The sequence below is a fragment of the Capra hircus genome, chromosome 21 (genome assembly GCF_001704415.2).
Source record: "Capra hircus breed San Clemente chromosome 21, ASM170441v1, whole genome shotgun sequence".
Classification (NCBI taxonomy): domain Eukaryota; kingdom Metazoa; phylum Chordata; class Mammalia; order Artiodactyla; family Bovidae; genus Capra; species Capra hircus.
Window position 1 is genome coordinate 846096 of NC_030828.1, and position 14791 is coordinate 860886.

Genomic DNA, 14791 nt, shown 5'->3' on the forward strand with positions numbered 1-14791 from the left:
AGTTTTCCAAAATACCCAGAAACAAAGAACCTAAAATGTTAAATAAATGGTTGTTTCTTTTTTCCTCTTTTTTCTTTTTATTTTACTATTATTCTTGATATGCATGAAGCAACTCATTTTAATGAACATTTTTCCATATTTTAGTTGTATAGCTTTATAATCTCAGACATCTAGTAGAATTAACATAAAATTAAATACTATACCTAGACAGAAAAAAATACATTTGTTCATCATATTTAATGCTGAAAACTCTGAAGTTATGATTGCTTTAATTTTACCAATAATTTTTTTAAAAACTTTATGAATCAAAGATATCTCAGTTAAAGGGAATTTTATTTTTTTAATTTTTTTTCAGGGGGGAAAAAAGTTTTTTAATTATGTACTCAATCCATTTGGTGTATTTCAAAAGGTGCAATACTTTTCTTCATTTATCAGTGAAAGAAGTTAGAAATTAACTTCAAAAAAAATCAGCAAATGGCAAACGAATTTCCTTGAGAGTCACAGTCACATATATAGTGCATCCTAGAAAAGAGGAGGGGCAAGACAGGTTCCACCCACTTTCATGAGTTTCATCAAATACTGGACCTACTCAAGGGTGGATAGAAAAGGCAACTTTCAAAAAGGAGTATATTATTAAATGAGGCGATTACTATACTCCTTCCTAAGAGCACCAGGTGGGGAACATGTTCTGTAAACTAGATCTAGGAAGTGGAACATGGAATCAATCTGTCCTCCTCCCCTAAGGGCTGCCCAATGGTTAATGGATTTTTTTAAAAAAAAGACTAAATATAAACAAATCCCACACACACTCTCCTGCCCAAACAAAAAAAAAAAAAGAAAGAAGGGAAAAAAAAAAAACACTAGATATCCCAGATTACTCGCCAGAGTGGAACCCGGGAACAGCTTTAACGGCCCAAATTAGTCTGTTACAGAGTCATCACAAGCATGCCTTGCTTTTAAACAAACAAAAAATAATAATAATAATTTTTTTGAAACGACAAAACAAAAAACTAGTACTGATCACTTTTCTGACAATACACAATTACTCAAAATTAACTAGTATTGAGAGGGGAAGGGGCCATACCTATGGGCCTTGTCTCACACAAGTGCATGTGGGTAGGTGCAGGGCATTTGTCATTATTGCAAAAAAGAATTTTAATTTTTAATCTTTATTTGATTTAAACATTGCTTTTAGTATGATGCCGACACCAGCTGTGCAGAAAGGGCTCTGGAGAGACGTTCATAGCAGCACACACCTGTGGCTCTTCTTCGGTTCTGGAGGCTCCAGGGCAGCCAATATTGCTTCATCAAATACATTCTTTAGGCTTTTCTGTGTGAGTGCAGAGCACTCCACATACTTGACAGCCTTCAGGTCATGGGCCAGCTATTCAGCAGTCTCTGGAGTGATAGGCTTCTGCTTATTCTTAGCAAGTTTTTCAATAGTAGAGGGGTCATCTCTGAGATCAATTTGTGTCCCAACAAGCAAGAAAGGAGTCTTTGGACAGTGGTGAGTTATCTCAGGCACCCACTTCTCTTTCACATTTTCGAATGAGGATGGAGAGACCACTGAGAAGCAGACCAGAAACACGTCTGTCTCTGGATAGCTCAGCGGTCGCAACCTGTCATAGTCCTCCTGCCCTGCAGTATCAAAAAGTCCAAGAGTATATGGCTCTCCACCAATCATAACTGTGACAGCATAGTTGTCAAAAACAGTTGGTACATACTCAGATGGAAATTTGTTGGTTGTGTAGGATATCAGGAGACACGTTTTACCAACAGCACCATCACCCACAACAACGCACTTAATTGTCTGCATTGCTGAAACAGTTTTGTATCCACTTTGAATATTTCAAATTTGATGATGACCTCAGCTCCTCCACCGGGGTGTTGGCAGCACTCGGGAATTTTAATAAATGGATTTATTTCTCTGTTTCTGAAAGTTGTAGAAATATTATTGAAATGCTCATTTATATGAAAATCAATTGGATTAAATATCATTTAAGGGATTTTGAGAGTGAAAAAGCTGGCTTAAAGCTCAACATTCAGAAAACGAAGATCATGGCATCCGATCCCATCACTTCATGGGAAATAGATGTGGAAACAGTGGAAACAGTGTCAGATTTTATTTTGGGGGGCTCCAAAATCACTGCTTACTCCTTGGAAGAAAAGTTATGACCAACCTAGATAGCATATTTAAAAGCAGAGACATTACTTTGCCCGCTAAGGTCCATATAGTCAAGGCTATGGTTTTTCCTGTGGTCACGTATGGATGTCAGAGTTGGACTGTGAAGAAAGCTGAGAGCCGAAGAATTGATGCTTTTGAACTGTGGTGATGGAGAAGACTCTTGAGATTCCCTTGGACTGCAACGAGATCCAACCAGTCCATTCTGAAGGAGATCAACCCTGGGATTTCTTTGGAAGGAATGATGCTAAAGCTGAAACTCCAATACTTTGGCCACCTCATGTGAAGAGTTGACTCATTGGAAAAGACTTTGATGCTGGGAGGGATTGGGAGCAGGAGGAGAAGGGGACGACAGAGGATGAGATGGCTGGATGGCATCACTGACTCGATGGACATGAGTCTGAGTGAATTCCGGGAGTTGGTAATGGACAGGGAGGCCTGGCGTGCTGTGATTCATGGGGTCGCAGAGTCGGACATGACTGATAGACTGAACTGAACTGAACTGATCACTCAGAGATATAAAATGCCCTATATCCATATCATATATACAGCGTGTAAAAACATGCATAAGAACTCACACAACTGCAAAATGAAATCTTATAGCTTTAGTCTAAAATCGTAGCTCTGACCCAGTAAAACAATCTCACAAATTTATCACCCGTTTGTATTTTTAACTGAATTGTGTTTCTGGAAAATGGGCCAAGTTAGAATTGCTGCTGCTGCTGCTAAGTCGCTTCAGTCGTGTCCGACTCTGTGCAACCCCATAGAGGGCAGCCCACCAGGCTCCCCAGTCCCTGGGATTCTCCAGGCAAGAACACTGGAGTGGGTTGCCATTTCCTTCTCCAATGCATGAAAGTGAAAAGTGAAAGTGAAGTTGCTCAGTCGTGTCTGACTCTTCGCGATTCCAGGGCTGCAGCCTACCAAGCTCCTCCATCTATGGGATTTTCCAGGCAAGAGTACAGGAGTGGGGTGCCATTGCCTTCTCCGAAGTTAGAATTAACTGTCCAAAAATATTTGTGGGAAAATTGTTAAGATTTCCCTTACCATGCCACGCAATTTGGTGGAGACTGTAGCCCATATTTTAAAACAGTGATGGAAGAGATATCTAGTCTGGATGCCTCCAAACCCTAATGAGTGATTAAAATATCCAATTATTTTTCCTAATCATTCATCTTAATATTTTCAGTTACAAGTGGCTAGTTTTTTTGTACTTAGCCCATTGGGAGAGAGTGATGGAGGGTAGGGGGAAAGAATTTAAAGTGGTACCTGGGTACACGTGTCTCTTTCAATTCTGGTTTCCTCGGTGTGTGTGCCCAGAAGTGGGATTGCTGGGTCATATGGCAGTTCTATTTCCAGTTTTTGAAGGAATCTCCACACTGTTCTCCATAGTGGCTGTACTAGTTTGCATTCCCACCAACAGTGTAAGAAGGTTCTCTTTTCTCCACACCCTCTCCAGCGTTTATTGCTTGTAGACTTTTGGATCGCAGCCATTCTGACTGGTGTGAAATGGTACCTCATTGTGGTCTTGATTTGCATTTCTCTGATAATGAGTGATGTTGAGCCTCTTTCTATGTGTTTGTTAGCCATGTGTATGTCTTCTTTGGAGAAATGTCTGTTTAGTTCTTTGGCCCATTTTTTGATTGGGTCTTTTATTTTTCTGGAATTGAGCTGCATAAGTTGCTTGTATATTTTTGAGATTAGTTGTTTGTCAGTTGCTTCATTTGCTATTATTTTCTCCCATTCTGAAGGCTGTCTTTTCACCTTGCTTATAGTTTCCTTTGTTGTGCAGAAGGTTTTAATTTTAATTAGATCCCATTTGTTTATTTTCGCTTTTATTTCCAGTATTCTGGGAGGTGGGTCATAGAGAATCCTGCTGTGATTTATGTCAGAGAGTGTTTGGCCTATGTTCTCCTCTAGGAGTTTTATAGTTTCTGGTCTTACGTTTAGATCTTTAATCCATTTTGACTTTATTTTTGTGTATGGTGTTAGGAAGTGTTCTAGGGTCATTCTTTTACAAGTGGTTGACCAGTTTTCATACGTATGTTCCCTGCCCCCGAACCCCTCTCCCACCTCCCTCAATGCATCTGTATATCTTATTTTGTGATATGACCATATCTTCTGCCCAGGTTTTTTGTTTGTTTTTGATATTGAGTTGTTCGAGCTCTTTTGTATATTTTGGATATTAACCACTTGTTAGTCATATCATTTGCAAACAATTTTTTTTTCCCCATTCAACTTGTCTTTTTCTTACCATGATGGTTTCCTTTGCTGTACAAAATCTGTTAAATTCAATTAGGTCCCATTCATTGACATTTTCTATTGTGTCTTTTATGTTAGGAGATTTTTTAAAATTCCAAAAATTTATTGCCATGAATAATATCAAAGAATGTTCTATGTATGTTATCTTCCCAGAGTTTTATGATTTAAGGTCTTAGATTTAGATATGTAATCCATTTTTAGTTTGCTTTTATACCTGATATTAGAAAATGTTCTGATTTTTTTTTCCCTTACATGTAATTATCCAGTTTTCCCCTAAACGCTTATTGAAGAGACTGTCTTTTCTCCATTTTATATTCTTGGTCAATGTTTTTAAAGAAGTGTGTGGGCTTATTTCTGGACTCTATTCTGCTCCATTGATCTATGTGTCTGCTTTTTCCCAATACAATGCTGTTTAACTATTGTAGCATTGTAGTATAGTCTGAAGTTGGGAGACTGATACTTCTGGCTTTGTTCTTTTTCTTAAGATTGTATGGCACTTTGGGGTTTTCTGTGGTTCAATATAAACTTTGGATTATTTGTTCTACTTCTGTGGAAAAGTTCGTGGGTAATTTGACAGAGATTGCATTAAATCTGTAGATTCCTTTGAGAGATTTGGACATTTTAACAATATATACATTTTCTTAACCATGAACACTTGATATTTTCCATTTATTTGAATCATCTTTAGTTTCCTGCATCAATGTTTTCTAGTTTCCAGAGTATAGGCCTTTCACTTCCTTGTTTCAATTATTCTGAGGTAATTTTTTATTTTTTATATGATTTTCAATGAGGATGAATCTTTGCTTTCTATTTCTGATATTTTAATATTAGTAAAAGGAAAAACAACAGACTTCTTAATTTTAATCTTGATAGGCCTGGCTAAAGATTTATAAATTTTGTTTATCTTTTCAAAAAACTATCTCTTGGTTTCATTTCATATTTCTACTGCAATCTTTATTTATGTCCTCCCTAATCCTTTTTAATTCCTTCCTTCTATTGACTTTAGCCTCTGTTTCTTCTTCTTTTTCTAACACACTTTGTGGTAAATTAGGTTGATTATTTGAGACTTTATTGTTCCTTGAAGTAGGCTAGTATTCCTGTAAATGTGTCTTAGGGATGCTTTTGCTACATTGCATGGATTTAGGGAAGTTGTGTTCTCATTTTCACTGGTTTTGAGTTATTTTCTGATTTCCATTTTTTTCTTTTTTGGGGGTTAAAAAATTTTATTGGAATCTAGTTGATTTACAAAGTTGCATTAATTTCTGCTGTACAGCAAAGTGCATCAGTTATACATACACATATATTGACTGTTTTTAGCTTCTTTCCCCATACAGCATCATGATTTGAGTTACATCATGAGATGATTATCATAGTAAGTTTTGTGAACATCCATCATCTCACATAGATACAAAAATTTTATGTCATTTTATTTTTATTTTTTAATTTTAATATAAATTTATTTATTTTAATTGGAGGCTAATTATTTTACAATATTGTAGTGTTTTTGCTATATATTGACATGAATCTGCGGAGGTGTACACGTGTTACCTATTCTGAACCTCCCTCCCACCTCCCTCCCCATCCCATCCCTCTGGATCATCACAGTGCACCTGATTTCCATTTTGATTTCTTAACAACTCTTTCTTTAACTCTTTGATTTTTAGTAGTATGTTGTTAAGTTTCCACACATTTGTGGTTTTCTCATTTTTCTTCCTGAAATTAACTTCTAGTTTCACATTTCTCTGGTTTGAAAAAATGCTTGATATGATTCCTATTCTTTTAAATTTGCTGACACTGTTGCCTAGCATGTGATCAGTCCTGGATTTCGTGAAAGAACTTGTATTCTACTGTTTTTTGAATGGAGTTTCTTATAAGCTCAGTTCAGTCATTCAGCTGTGTTCGACTCTTTGCAGCTCTGTGGACTGCACCATGACAGGTCTCTCTGTCCATCACCAACTCCCAGAGTGTACACAAACTCATGTCCATCGACTTGGTGATGCCATCCAATTACTTCATCCTCTGTCACACACATTTCCTCCTGCCTTCAGTCTTTTCCAGCATCAGGGTCTTTTCCAATGAGTCAGTTCTTCGCATCAGGTGGCCAAAGTTTTGGAGTTTCAGCTTCAGCATCAGTCCTTCCAATGAATATTCAGGACTGATTTCCTTCAGGATTCACTGATTTGATCTCCTTTCAGTCCAAGGGACTCTCAAGAGTCTTCTCTAATGGCACAGTTCAAAAGCATCAACTCTTCAGTGCTCAGCTTTCTTTATGGTCCAACTCTCACATTCATACATGACTACTGGAAAAACTGTAGCTTTGCCTAGATGGACCTTTGTCTGCAAAGTAATGTCTCTGCTTTGTAATATGCTGTCTAGATTGGTCATAGCTTTTCTTCCAAGGAGCAAGCGTCTTTTAATTTCATGGCTGCAGTCACCATCTGTGGTAATTTTGGAGCCCCAAAAATTCAAGTCTCTCACTGTTTCCATTGTTTCTCCATCTATTTGACATGAAATTTGGCACTAGATGCCATGATCTTCCTTTCTTGAACGTTGAAATTAAGTAAACTTTTTCACTCTCCTCTTTCACTTTCATTAAGAGGTTCTTTAGTTCCTCTTCACTTTCTGCCACATGGGTGGTGTCATCGGCATATCTGAGATTATTGATATTTCTACTGGCAATCTTGATTCTACCTTGTGCTTCATCCAGCCCAGCATTTCATATGATTTACTCGGCATATAAATTAAATAAGCAGAGTGACAATATACAGCCTTTACATACTCCTTTCCTGATCTGGAAACAGTTTGTTTTTCCATGTCTGGTTCTAACTGTTGCTTCTTGGCCTGCGTACAGATTTCTCAGGAGGCAGGTCCGGTAGTCTGGTATTCCCATATCTTTCAGAATTATCCACGGTTTGTTGTGATCCACACAGTCAAAGGCTTTGACATAGTCAGTAAAGGAGAAATAGATGTTTTTCTGGAATTCTCTTGTTTTTTCTATGATCCAGCAGATGCTGGCAATTTGATCTCTGTTTTCCTCTGCCTTCACTAAATTCAGTTTGAACATCTGGAAGTTTATGGTTCATGTACTGTTGAAACCTGACTTGGAGAATTTTGAGCATTACTTTGCTAGCGTGTGAAAAGAGTGCAACTGTGCAGTAATTTGAGCATTCTTTGGCACTGCTTTTCTTATAGATGTCTATTACATTCCTTATAGATGCCAATTATGTTCAACTGGTCTAGTGTGTCATTTAAGACCATTATTTTTTTTTTTTTGCAGGTAAATCTTCTCTATTTTTAATAATTAACAGAGGAGAAAAACAATCTAAACATGATTGGTTTTCAATGTTTGTCTTCCATTCCCAGCTGGACCCTCAGTCAAAATAAATAAGCCATTCATTTGGCCAATCATGCCCCCCAGTCTTTTTTTTTTTTTTTTTTTTTTTACTTTACAATATTGTATTGGTTCTGCCACACATCAACATGAATCCACCACAGGCGTACACATATTCCTCATCCTGAAACCCCCTCCCACCTCCCTCCCCATACCATCCCTCCAGGTCATCCCAGTACACAAGACTCAAGAATCCGGTATCAAACCTAGACTGGTGATTCGTTTCTTATATGATATTATACATGCCTCAGTGCCATTCCCCCAAATCGTCCCACCCTCTCCCTCTCCCACAGAGTCCATAAGACGGTCCTATACATCTGTGTCTCTTTTGCTGTCTCGCATACAGGGTTATCGTTACCATCTTTGTAAATTCCATATATATGCATTAGTATACCGTATCGGTGTTTTTCTTTCTGGCTTACTTCACTCTGTATAATCGGCTCAAGTTTCATCTACCTCATTAGAACTGATTCAAATGTATTATTTTAATGGCTGAGTAACACTCTATTGTGTATATGCACCACAGCTTTATCCATTCATCTGCTGATGGACATCTAGGTTGTTTCCATGTCCTGGCTATTATAAACAGTGCTGCGATTAACATTGGGGTACACGTGTCTCTTTCAATTCTGGTTTCCTCGGTGTATGTGCCCAGCAGTGGGATTGCTGGGTCATAAGGCAGTTCTATTTCCAGTTTTTTAAGGAATCTCCACACTATTCTCCATAGTGGCTGTGCTAGTTTACATTCCCACCAACAGTGTAAGAGGGTTCCCTTTTCTCCACACCTTCTCCAGTATGTATTGCTTGTAGATTTTGGATTGTAGCCATTCTGACTGGCGTGAAATGGTACCTCATTGTGGTCTTGATTTGCATTTCTCTGATAATGAGTGATGTTGAGCATCTTTTCATGTGTTTGTTAGCCATCCGTATGTCTTTTTTGGAGAAATGTCTGTTTAGTTCTTTGGCCCATTTTTTATTGGGTTGTTTATTTATCTTGAATTGAGCTGCAGAAATTGCTTGTATATTTTTGAGATTAGTTGTTTGTCAGTTGCTTCATTTGCTATTATTTTCTCCCATTCTGAAGGCTGTCTTTTCACCTTGCTTATAGTTTCCTTTGTTGTGCAGAAGCTTTTTTTTAATTTTTTTATTTTTTTTAATTTCAAAATCTTTAATTCTTACATGTTTTCCCAAACATGAACCCCCCTCCCACCTCCCTCCCCATAACATCTCTCTGGGTCATCCCCATGCACCAGCCCCAAGCATGCTGTATCCTGAGTCAGACATAGACTGGCGATTGAATTCTTACATGATAGTATACATGTTAGAAGCCATTCTCCCAAATCATCCCACCCTCTCCCTCTCCCTCTGAGTCCAAAAGTCCGTTATACACAGCTGTGTCTCTTTCCCTGTCTTGCATACAGGGTCGTCATTGCCATCTTCCTAAATTCCATATATATGTGTTAGTATACTGTATTGGTGTTTTTCTTTCTGGCTTACTTCACTCTGTATAATCGGCTCCAGTTTCATCCATCTCATCAGAAATGATTCAAATGAATTCTTTTTAATGGCTGAGTAATACTCCATTGTGTATATGTACCACAGCTTTCTTATCCATTCATCTGCTGATGGACATCTAGGTTGTTTCCATGTCCTGGCTATTATAAACAGTGCTGTGATGAACATTGGGGTACATGTGTCTCTTTCAATTCTGGTTTCCTCGGTGTGTATGCCCAGCAGTGGGATTGCTGGGTCATAAGGTAGTTCTATTTGCAATTTTTTAAGGAATCTCCACACTGTTCTCCATAGTGGCTGTACTAGTTTGCATTCCCACCAACAGTGTAGGAGGGTTCCCTTTTCTCCACACCCTCTCCAGCATTTATTGCTTGCAGATTTTTGGATCGCAGCCATTCTGACTGGTGTGAAGTGGTACCTCATTGTGGTTTTGATTTGCATTTCTCTAATAATGAGTGATGTTGAGCATCTTTTCATGTGTTTGTTAGCCATCCATATGTCTTCTTTGGAGAAATGTCTATGTAGTTCTTTGGCCCATTTCTTGATTAGGTCGTTTATTTTTCTGGAATTGAGCTGCATAAGTTGCTTGTATATTTTTGAGATTAGTTGTTTGTCAGTTGCTTCATTTGCTATTATTTTCTCCCATTCCGCGGGCTGTCTTTTCACCTTGCTTATATTTTCCTTTGTTGGGCAGAAACTTTTAATTTTAATTAGATCCCATTTGTTTATTTTTGCTTTTATTTCCAGAATTCTGGGAGGTGGATCATAGAGGATCCTGCTGTGATTTATGTCAGAGAGTGTTTTGCCTCTGTTCTCCTCTAGGAGTTTTATAGTTTCTGGTCTTACATTTAGATCTTTAATCCATTTTGAGTTTATTTTTGTGTGCGGTGTTAGAAAGTGATCTAGTTTCATTCTTTTACAAGTGGTTGACCAGTTTTCCCAGCACCACTTGTTAAAGAGATTGTCTTTACTCCGTTGTATATTCTTGCCTCCTTTGTCAAAGATAAGGTGTCCATATGTGTGTGGATTTATCTCTGGGCTTTCTATTTTGTTCCATTGATCTATATGTGTGTCTTTGTGCCAGTACCATACTGTTTTGATGACTGTGGTTTTGTAGTAAAGCCTGAAGTCAGGCAAGTTGATTCCTCCAGTTCCATTCTTCTTTCTCAAGATTGCTTTGGCAATTCGAGGTTTTTTGTACTTCCATACAAATCTTGAAATTATTTGTTCCAGTTCTGTGAAAAATATGGCTGGTAGCTTGATAGGGATTGCATTGAATTTGTAAATTGCTTTGGGTAATATACTCATTTTCACTATATTGATTCTTCCGATCCATGAACATGGTATATTTCTCCATCTATTAGTGTCCTCTTTGATTTCTTTCATCAGTGTTTTATAGTTTTCTATATAGAGGTTCACTGAGTTACACGGAGAAGAGAAGATGGAGGGGGTAGTTAGAGGTAACTGGAATGAGATGCGGTGAGATCAAAAGAGGAGAGAGCAAGCTAGCCAGTAGTCACTTCCTTATGTGCACTCTATAGTCTGGACCACTCAGAGGTATTTATGGAGTTATACGGGGAAGAGGAGAGGGAGGAAGTAGGCAGAGGTGGCCAGGAGGATAAGAGAGAGGAATGAGAAGGAGAGAGACAAATCCTGCCAGCAGCCAGTGCCTTAGGTGTTCTCCACCGTCTGGAACACACAAATTCACAGAGTTGGATAGAGAAGAGATGGGGGAGAAAAGAGACAGAGGCCACCTGGTGGAGAAAAAGGAGAGTCCAAAGGAGGAGAGAGTGGTCAAGCCAGTAATCTCGCTCTCAGGTAAACTTGGGTAGTGAAATTTGGGTTTTTAAATGTACAAAATTGACAACAAAAACCTAAGAGCAAAGATTAAAAATCTAGACTAGAGGTTGGATTTTCAAAAATACAATATTAAAGAAAAGAAGCAGAAGGAAAAAGGAAGAAAGGAAAAAAAAAAGAATTATTAAAAAAAAAAAAAAAACACCACCAACAACCATCCAAAGACTATATATGGTGTTTGCCTTAAAAAAAAAAAAAAAGTTTTTTTTAATAGTAATAGTAGGTTATAGAAATAAAAATTAGAGGAGGAATAGAAGACTTAACAATAAAAAAAAAGTTAGAAAAAAAAAAGAAAAAAGAAAAAAAAAAACAACCAAAAAAAAAAAGGAATGATTTTAAAAATAGTAAAAATATTTCTAGCCCTTCTCTGATGTTGTGGGCCGTGTGGGATCACTTCCAAGGTGGTTCCCTCTGTTTAACTTCTTCTGTTTGCTGGTTTTTTAGGCTCACTAGTTCAGTCACACTTTGGGGAGGGGGGATGCTGCAAACAAATCGCACTGTCGTGTGCACACAGTGTCTCAGCCCCGCTGGACCTGTCCCTTCTCGAGGCGCACAAACCGCTCCGGCTCTACGATACTCAGCCGGGAACCATCTGGGGCCGGCCCTAGGCTGTGAGCACTTCCCCGGTCCAAGCCACTCAAGTTCGGCGCTCAGGCAGCCCTCAGAGGCACAGATTCGGTGGGGACTGCGCTTTGTGCCCTTCCCAGGTCTGAGTAGCTCAGGAGTTTGGCAAGCGCGATCGCTGCGGCTTGTCACCTTTTCTGCCGCTGCTGCTCAGCTTTCTGGGTGGACCGCTGGCGCCCCTGTGAGGCAGATTGTGACTGTCCAGCACCCCCAGAAGTCTTAGCAAAGAAGCCTGCTTGCAGTTAGGTAAGTAAAGTCTCTCTGGGTCTGCAATTGCCCCTTTCCAGCCCTTACGGCTCTGGCTGCCTGTCCCGGGGCGGGGGGGGGGGGGGGGCGGGGAGGGGGGGGATGGTCTGCAGCCAGCTTTTTCCATTCTGCCCTTTGTTCTGTGCTCGGTCCTGGCGGTGTCTTATGTTCGAGCTTTTCGTGCGGTAGCTATCCCATAGTCTGGTTTGCTAGGCCAAGTTAGATCGTTCTGGTTGCGCATGGGGCATTCCTGCCCGATTCTTACAAAGCACTGCAGCCCGCGCCTCCCGCGCGTCCCTGCCCTGCCCCCACTTCCCAATGGCGGATGCAGGCATCTGTGCTGCTTTTCCGCTGAGGGAGTTACTGTTGGGCTTGTAATCTCTTGGTTTTAATTATTTCTTTATTTTTCCTTCCTGTTATGTTGCCCTCTGTGTTTCCAAGGCTCGCCACAGACTCGGCACGGAGAGTGTTTCCTGGTGTTTGGAAACCTCTCTTCTTAAAATTCCCTTCCCGGGACGGGCTTCCCTTCCCGGGACAGAGCTCCCTCCCCACCTCCTTTGTCTCCTTTTTCGTCTTTTATATTTTTTCCCTACCTGTTTTTGAAGACAATGGTCTGCTTTTCTGGTTGCCTGATGTCCTCTGCCAGCCTACAGAAGTTGTTTTGTGGTTTACTCAGCGTTGAAATGTTCTTTTGAGGAATTTGTGAGGGAGAAAGTGGTCTTCCCGTCCTATTCCTCCACCATCTTTACAGTTCTCTCCAGAAGCTTTTAAGTTTAATTAAGTCCCATTTGTTTATTTTTGCTTTTATTTTCAATATTCTGGGAGGTGGGTTATAGAGGATCCTACTCTGGTTTATGTCAGAGAGTGTTTTGCCTATGTTCTCCTTCAAGAGTTTTATAGTTTCAGTCTTACATTTAGATCTTTAATCCATTTTGAGTTTATTTTTGTGTATGGTGTTAGAAAGTGTTCTAGTTTCATTCTTTTACAAGTGGTTAACCAGTTTTCCCAGCACCACCTGTTAAAGAAATTGTCTTTTTTCCATTGTATATGCTTGCCTCCTTTGTCAAAGATAAGGTGTCCATAGGTGCCTGGATTTATCTCTGGACTTTCTATTTTGTTTCATTGATCCATATTTCTGTCTTTGTGCCAGTACCGTCCTGTCTTGATGACTGTGGCTTTGTAGTAGAGCCTGAAGTCAGGCAGGTTGATTCCTCCAGTTCCATTCTTCTTTCTCAAGATTGCTTTGGCTATTCGAGGTTTTTTGTATTTCTATACAAATTGTGAAATTATTTGTTCTAGCTGTGTGAAAGATACCGCTGGTAGCTTGATAGGGGTTGCATTGAATCTATAGATTGCTTTGGGTAGTATACTCATTTTCACTATATTGATTCTCCCGATCCATGAACATGGTGTATTTCTCCATCTGTTAGTGTCTTCTTTGATTTTTTTCACCAGTGTTTTATAGTTATATATATATATATATATATATATATATATATATATATATATATATATATATATATATATATATATATATATATATATATATGTCTTTAGTTTCTTTAGGTAGATATATTCCTAAGTATTTTAATCTTTTCTTTGCAATGGTGAATGGAATTGTTTCCTTAATCTCTCTTTCTATTTTCTCATTATTAGTGTATAGGAATCCAAGGGATTTCTGTGTATTGATTTTCTATCCTGCAACTTTGCTATATTCATTGATCAGCTCTAGTAATTTTCTGGTGGATTCTTTAGGGTTTTCTATGTAGAGGATCATGTCATCTGCAAACAGTGAGTTTTACTTCTTCTTTTCCAATTTGGATTCCTTTTATTTCTTTTCCTGCTCTGATTGCTGTGGCCAAAACTTCCAAAACTATGTTGAATAGTAGTGGTAAAAGTGGGCACCCTTGTCTTGTTCCTGACTTTAGGGGAAATGCTTTCAATTTTTCACCATTGAGGATAATGTTTGCTGTGGGTTTGTCATATATAGCTTTTATTATGTTGAGGTATGTTCCTTCTATTCCTGCTTTCTGGAGAGTTTTTATCATAAATTGATGTTGAATTTTGTCAAAAGCTTTGTCTGCATTTATTGAGGTAATCATTTGGCTTTTATTTTTCAATTTGTTAATGTGGTGTATTACATTGATTGATTTGTGGATATTGAAGAATCCCTGCATCCCTGGGATAAAGTTCACTTGGTCATGGTGTATGACCCTGTTAATGTGTTGTTGTATTCTGATTGCCAGAATTTTGGTGAGGATTTTTGCATCTATGTTCATCAGTGATATTGAACTGTAGTTTTCTTTTTTTGTGGCATCTTTGTTAGGTTTTGGTATTAGGGTGATGGTAGCCTCATAGAATGAGTTTGGAAGTTTACTTTCCTCTGCAATTTTCTGGAAGAGTTTGAGTAGGATAGGTGTTAGCTCTTCTCTAAATTTTTGGCAGAATTCAGCTGTGAAGCCATCAGGACCTGGGCTTTTGTTTGCTGGAAGATTTCTGATTACAGTTTCAATTTCTGTGCTTGTGATGGATCTGTTAAGATTTTCTATTTCTTCCTGATTCAGTTTTGGAAAGTTGTACTTTTCTAAGAATTTGTCCATTTCTTCCACATTGTCCATTTTATTGGCATATAATTGCTGATAGTAGTCTCTTATGATCCTCTGTATTTCTGTGTTGTCTGTTGTGATCTCTCCATTTTCATTTCTAATTTTATTAATTTG

At 38.6% G+C, this 14791-nt stretch overlaps 1 pseudogene across 1 annotated transcript; it reads right to left on the minus strand.

Moving 5' to 3' along the window:
- On the minus strand, positions 1154–1892 carry LOC102176514 (annotated as a pseudogene). The gene has a single exon (XR_001919938.1). The product of XR_001919938.1 is annotated as a cell division control protein 42 homolog pseudogene (transcript).